We start from the raw sequence: 7,826 nt of genomic DNA, 5'->3' as shown, positions 1-7,826 counted from the left end.
CACACACACACACACACACCCTGCAAAAAACACACACAACTAACTGAAACAAAAATATTTTTAATTTAAGCTTAAAAGGGAAAAAACAGAGACAATACCAAAGCATGTGACTACTTTTGCAGCCCCATGTTCATGCTGCTTTATGACATGACAGAGGTATTACTAACTACAAAATTATTACAACAAATCTAGCATAAAGTTTCTTTTGACTTATTTAATTATGCTTACACAGTAATCACCCCTGAAAATAAGAGCAAAGATTGTCGGTTAAATTATGTATAATAATTAGCAAAGGCAGACAACAGAGCCCTTTTGGGTTGAAACAGTTCAATAATTCATACTTTTTTTTGTTCTGCCTCAGAGCATTTACTTCAAAGGTGGTATTTATAATAGCAGATGAGTGTAATTACATGAGAAAAGTGTAACTTTGGAGACACAGGTGTGATTTTGTTTAATACATTCTGACAGTACATGTCCTGACTGGACCATGTTAAGGATTAAAATACATCAACGTGAAGATGTCTTTAGTATTGTAGCACATAAAATGTGGCAGAGATAATGCCTGCATAAAAGTGCCTTTACGTTGGTGCAGTATTCTCTGAAAAGACAGGGGCCTGTTTTGTTTCGCTTAATGCACCTTATAGCCCGGTGCGTCTTATATATGACAAAAGTTCAAAAATGGACCATTCATTGACAGTGCGCCTTATAATACAGTGTGTCCTATAGTGCGGCAAATACGGTAAGATAGGGGTTGAAAAGAGAGAGAGAAAGTCAACTGGACCTGGCTGGCTGTCGCCTCATTTAACAAAACTGCAGCAGTACAGACAAGAGGGAATCTGAAACTTAAATATTGATCTTACCACGCTAGTATCGATCTGATACCAATAGTGGCTTGTTCTTGATATTATCGATATTATGGATTGATCCGCCCAATTCTAGTGCAGATATTTCGGTTTTATTGTCTGCAGTGAAGCCTGAGTGGGTCTTTACTGGGAACATTTTTTTTAACACTGGATGAGATAATAACTGAGCAGAACTAAATTCAAAAATCACAAGACTTCACTGAAATAGAATAACTTATTTTCTGAGCCTCAAAAAATAATCGGTGTAAGCCTCTTTCTAAATATGGTATACAGTTCTGAAAATATGTTTTCTTGAGCTTTCCAGTATTATATGTCTATTATTGAGGTTAGTAAATGTGATGTTCTCGTCAAGAGTGTGACAACTCTGACTAAACGCTGAGTTAAACCACAGCAAAATATGATAGGGAGATGTGTAGAAAGGTTGACTATTTACTGTTGACTTTGTTTACATGCTGCGGTGAAAACTGCAGACAGAATGAACACAAAACAATACAAACTTAGTTCTGTGTCTAAACAACCTTAGAGTACAGCAATTTAACCTAATTATGCACTCTGCAGTTAACTAAAATCCACCTTAAATAGCTAGATGAAAATATCAGCCACAATAATTAAACATTAATATTTTAGCAAAATAATTTCCATTACTTCTTAAACAGAACGTATCTTATCATAAAACTTAATGTACAGCATTGCGTCAACAAAGTTTCTTTGTGGATGTCAAAAGATTAAATGCTGAAGACAGAATAACATTCCACCATGCTTGCTGCAGCTCCAGGCAAAAACAGTAAATTACCCAACAGGAAGTTGGTCTCTGACACCGCAATGGTTCTTCAAAATAAAAGCCTTTAAATTTATTGCAGTTACAAATAACTTAAAATGCCATCACCTTACTGTCAGGATTCGGTTTTGTATGTTTCTTTTTATATTTAGTGTTTTGTTTCTGGTGTCTTTTTGGGTTTGTTGTCTCTTTTGTTGTTTTCTTTTGGTCTTGTTCTCTGTGTCTGTCAGTATTCACCTCTCCTCCATCTGTCACTTGTTTACTTGTCACGCCCATCTCCACCTGCTCCTGGTTTCATAATCATCTCACCTGTGCCCACTTTTCCTAATTACCTCCTGTGTTTAAAACCTGGTCATTTCCTCCACTCACTGCTGGTTCATTGTCACTTTGTCACTCCAATGTGCTGTCTGGTTGCTCTGCTCGTCTTGTCGCTCATGTTTGCTCGTGTTTCAGTCCTGGATTCTGTTGTGTTTAGTTTTGCTGCCACATCTGCCCTTTGTTTTGTTCTTTTATTTTGAATAAATTAGTTTTCTTTTAGTTCTTGCAAAGAGTCTGCGCTCTGGGTTCACTATCTTTTTCACCCACCACGACACTTACAATATCCATAAAATATTAAAGAAAATGCTGTAAAGGCAGCACAGTAACCTGTTTTGATTTGATTGTGTCATAAAGTTTGGTACAATGTTTCAAACACTTCTTTTGGGGGGCGTTTGCTTGAAGGTAAAGCTTACACCAAAGATTCACAACAATATCAGTTTAAACTTTGAACTACTTGCAAAAATATTGTGGCCTAAATCATTAAAACCGGCATGGAACTGCAACTGTATCAATGGTGTCTCTCTTCGGCGCAGCTCCGTGCTGCCTTCAGGAGAACGGGACATCAGAGTACCATCTATAATTTGTCCCACATGGCAGTTACTTTGTAAACTCTGAGAAAAGAACACTCTCTTTAGTGGTATTACCCTTGGAATATTTTTTTCTTTTACATGGGTTATTTTCTCTGTAGGATACACCATGAGTGCATTGTTATCACAGCGGTTAAACATTTACAACAGCAATATTCTGTTGTAGGACTTTCCCTGAAAGCATCCAACATCCAGACACACATTAACTCTTTTCTGTACAAGATGCTTTGTTGACATGACTGCGGAACAGCGTTGCCAAAGCATAGGAACACAAACCAATAATAAAACATAAAATATTCTAAAAGCAGAGACCTACAGCTTGACAAGTGGATCACAGCAACTGCATCAGCCGGTGTAACACCGGATCGATGTCGGCTAACACCGCTTTGACTTTTCTCTGCAGCTTTATTTGTGTCATTGTGAACTTTAAAGTCTTATCATCAGTCACAGTCTTTAATTAGTCTATAAATTAAGGCAGGGCTCTCAAGTTTCACACATTGACTGTGAGACACGCATTTTGTGAAGTGCACACGCTCACACGCCACTTTTTGTATTTGTCATGCTAAAAAAACACATGCACACGCCCTTTTTTTAAAGAGTACCCAATGTGTTTTCTGCACAGGCTAGAGCACAATAGGGGACAACTTATGCCCCTTTTACACTGGCTCTAAAGGTCTACTCTACTTGGCTTGTTTTGCATGCTGGGTTGGGGGTGAGATCAGACGGAGGAGAGGGGAGTTTTCTCCCGGTTTTGGCGCTTCTCGCTCTAACGCGCTGAAAATATGACAGCGATTTTCAAAAAAAATATATGTATCGTGAATAATTTATCATAACTCTGGTTTTCCTTGACCTATCGAGATAATTTAAAAACTGGTGTAAAGCCTGAAGTCTGGACTTTACAGATAAATTAAAACAGACTCTCTCAGAGGGCTGATTTTTCCTGCTAGAGTATTTTAGTTCTTTAAGGTCGATGCACGCTCTGGAGCCCGCTCTGGAGCGGGCATCGACCTTAAAGAGTTAAAAGCTACAGTCAAGTTGCCTCCCCATTGACTCAACTAACTTCAACTCTCCGCACCTTCACCTGGACCCCAGACAAGGCTTTCTGTGAGTTAAAAACTTTATTCTCTTTAGCTCCTATACTCTGTCATCCGGATCCGGGAAAACAATTTTGTGGTGATTTGGGTTTTTCCTGTGTTTTGGTTATGTTTCATCCTTATTTAGTTTACTGGTTAGTGTTTAGTTTGTCTCGTTTCGTGTTTTTCACTTTCTCCTTCCTCCTCAGTCTATCTCTCTCTGCCTTCCTGCCATGCCCACTTACACCTGTCCAAGTCTAGTAATCATGTCACCTGTCCCCACTTACCTGATTATCCTCAGTACTTTAAAACCTGGTCATTTCTGTCTATACTCCGCTGGTCCATTGTTGCTGTTTTGCTTGTTGTCCCATCGTCATTTTCTGGTTCCGCTGCTCCGTGCTTGATGTTCTGTTTATCTGTTTGTTTTTGCTGCCATGTCAGCTTTTTGTTTTCGTTTGTTTCTGTAGTTAAATAAATTAGTTTAGTTCCTAATATGAGTCTACGCACTGGGTTCCTCTCCATCAGTTCCATGGTTCCTGACAAATTTATCGTGTTCATCCCTGTGCGTTTTTCTCATGAAGGCTCTCTCCATCTGAGCAAGACTATGATTTAGGAAACCGGGAACCATTGGCCATAAAACCAGACCTAGAAGAATGGAGTCACTGGTTAGAGGGTTCTGAAGTCCCGTTCATCATTTGGACCGATCACCTCACGTATTTACAAAACACTAAACGACTCAACCCCAGACAGGCCAGGTGGTCATTGTTCTTTACCCATTTTAACTTTACCATCACTTACAGACCCGGATCCAGAAACGTGAAACTAGATGCTCTCTCCAGACAGTTCTCCTCCTCCGAGACCTCTAAGGACGAGTCGAAGGTCCTCCCTCTCTCCTGCTTCGTGGGCGCACTCACCTGGGAAATCGAAAACACTATCTCAGAGGCTCTGCGGTCAGAACCAGATCCTGGTACCAGACCCCAATGTAAAAAATTAATTCCACAATCTATTGTCAGTAAAGTGTTGGAATGGGTGCACAATCATCATTTTACCTGTCATCCTGGCATCTCCCACATGTTGTCCTTTACTAAGAAACACTTCTGGTGGCCTACCATGAACACTGACATCAAAGAATTTGTCATAGCATGTCCCACATGTGCCAGAAATAAAAGCAGTCACCAACCTCCGGCCGGACCTTTTCAACCACTTCCTACTTCTGCTCGTCCCTGGTCTCACATCGCCTTAGATTTCATCACCGGTCTTCCACCCTCCGAAGGTAACACAGTTATTTTGTTTTTTGCGGACAGATTCTCCAAAGCAGTCCACTTTGTGCCCCTAGTCAAACTTCCATCCTCTCTCGAGACTGCGCAACTCCTAGTTACTCACATGTTCCGTCTACATGGCATCCCGCTAGACGTCGTGTTCAAACGGGGACCACAATTTATCTCTGGAAAGCTTTTCGTAATGCACTTCGGGCTAAAGTCAGCCTCACCTCCGGTTAACACCCACAGTCCAATGGACAGACTGAAAGATGCAACCAAGAGTTAGAATCAGATCTTTGTTGTGTCAATAACAACAATCCTTCTGCCTGGTGCAAACATCTACCTTGGGTCAAATATGCGCACAACTGCCATACCTCCTCTGCCACGGGGTTCTCTACTTTTGAGGCCTCTCTCGGCTATAACCCTCCTCTATTCCCGAGTCAGGAAACCGAAGTCCTGGTCCCCTCAGTCCAGACCCATCTTCATCTGTGCCGCCAGATCTGGAGACAGACCAGAGAAGCCCTTCTTAGGACCACCCAGCAGAACAAGAGGTTCGCTGATCGCCATCGCTCATCAGCCCCTCACTATCAAGTAGGTCAGAAGGTATGGTTGTCAACACGAGACATGAATATCAAAGATACTCCCAAAAAGCTAGCACCCCAGTTCATTGGCCCATACCCCATAGAGAAGATCATTAATCCTTCTGCTGTAATACTTAACTTACCTCTCTCTATGAAAATCCACCCTACTTTTCACATATCTCATGTTTAACCCATTTCCGAGAGTCCTCTGTGCTCTCCTTCCGACCTCCTCCCACCCTCCTGGATCATTGATAACCATCCTGCTTACTCTGTCAGCCGCATTCTGGACATTCATCGCCGCAGGCGAGGCTTCCAGTACCTGGTGGACTGGGAAGGATACGGACCAGAAAAAAGGTCATGGATCCCGAGGTCTTTCATCCTGGACCCTATGCTGATGTTCTCGTTTTACAAGGAGCACCCAGACAAACACCCCAAGTGGCCTAGAGGTGAGGGGGTACTGTGGTGTTTGATGAATCTGCTTCCTGGTTGCTGGTCCCTGTTCTCTCATTGGCTGGTGAATTAATCACCCGCAGCTGCAGAGAATTTGGCTCATCAGAGTGGCTGCATACTTAAGGCGGCCATTTGGATCAGACCGGCGCTGGAGCATTGCTTGCCTTGGGTAAAGCTACTCAGCCTACTAGAGATCTAAACATTCTCTCGTGTACTTATGTTTTTGTGTTCTACGTCTACTCTCAGAGTTACCTGTAATCCCGAGCCCTGTCTGATCCGAGTCACTGGCCGCCACCTGAAAACCCTGAAGCCACTTTCTCGAGCCTATCTGCAACGCTGCCTGTCTGCCTCCTCCGAGTCCTGTGTACTGGAAGTACTTACCTCTCCGTCCGGAACCAAATCACTGGGAAACCTTCTACCCTGACCACAACTGGTACCACGCTCCTCCAAGCCAATCCTCAACACTCTCCTGAAAGACAAACAACTATCACTAAACGAACAATTACCAACACCACCTGCGAGCAACTAAACAAATACTCACCACCTGCCTTCCCTTACAGATCCTGGTCCTGGGTTCACTCGTGCACTGTAAATAAACTAACCTACCTTCATGCTGCGTCTCCTGAGTCTGTCGGTCCTTGAGCTGCTCACCAGTGACTAATTGATAAATCCTGACAGAGTCACTGTAGAAGCACATTAGTCTCAGGTAGGTACAGCTACTGTGTATTTGCTGAAAACATTAGTCATGACCAGGACATTCTCCAGCCCAGTATAGACAGTATAGTCCATCCCAAAGATTTCATTTGGTCATGAAGCTAACAAATGTCCTGTTGGAACACGAGCCACTGGCTGGGTGTCCTTAGCAAGTTGAAATCTCTCACAACAATGGCACCAAAGTGCCACATCAGCCAGCATACCTGGCTACTAATACCAGTGTCTCCGTAACTCCAAAGCACTCTCAACACCTTGGTGGGCATGCCTCTGAGGAAACTCAGTGAGCACTGCCTTCCTCAAGGCAACACGCAACAATACCTAAAGTGTTCCCACCACTGGAGTAGGGTCTGACGGTACAAAACTTCATCTTGCTTGACCAAATGGTCCCACTTCCTCAGCAAAGCTAGAGCAGGTTTAGTTAAATTCTCTCAGTCCTTGTGATTTGGACCTTGCTTCTGCTTCCAAAAGACCTAAATCTCACAAAGGATAGGGTCAGCTTGCAGGAAGGCACAAAGTTCAGGCAGTTTGTAATAGGGTTGAGCGGATAAAGCATTTTTGACAAGTATGAGCATGATACGAGTAAAACTCGTCAATATCCGTGCTCGTTCTAGAGGAAAATCCTCATTGGGTAACTGACTGTTTTCACAATCTGTGACTGTCCAGTAACAGAGCGCCCGCCCCTCCCTACACCTACACACATAAGTCTCTGCAGCTTGTGTCACATTGGTCATTGCCTCCACTCTGGCCAGTTGTTTTTTTTTTTTTTTTACCATCTGATTTCTCTAAGTTTGGCTGGTGGTATGTCACGTCCACTCTCTCTGAGTACAGATACGGATACAGATAATTTAGATGGTCGAACAGATACAGATACAGATAGTGGTGTACTCGCTCATCCCTAGTTTGTACTGGAGAAGAGCATTAAGAGCAGTCTCAGAGGCTTCAGGCCTCTCCACACACAGAGACTGACATAAAGACTTGGGAAGCCCTATACCTGGAAGCATGGCTTCCATATCGTGTGCCCCAGTCATCAACTTCCAAAATGAACAGAAGAGAATAATTAGCATAAGCCAGGATAAATGCAGATGTTAGCTTGCTCTTCAAAGCCTTAATTCCTCTTTTTTCTAGTTGTAAATCACTTTTTTGGACGATTATTTCCTCTGGTATCAGATGCTGTGCAGCTACAATTTTATTTTTACTTAAACC

The sequence above is a fragment of the Kryptolebias marmoratus genome, linkage group LG9 (assembly GCF_001649575.2).
Source record: "Kryptolebias marmoratus isolate JLee-2015 linkage group LG9, ASM164957v2, whole genome shotgun sequence".
In the NCBI taxonomy this organism is placed as follows: domain Eukaryota; kingdom Metazoa; phylum Chordata; class Actinopteri; order Cyprinodontiformes; family Rivulidae; genus Kryptolebias; species Kryptolebias marmoratus.
The sequence above is the reverse complement of the archived record's forward strand: the minus strand, read 5'-3'. Positions refer to the sequence as shown.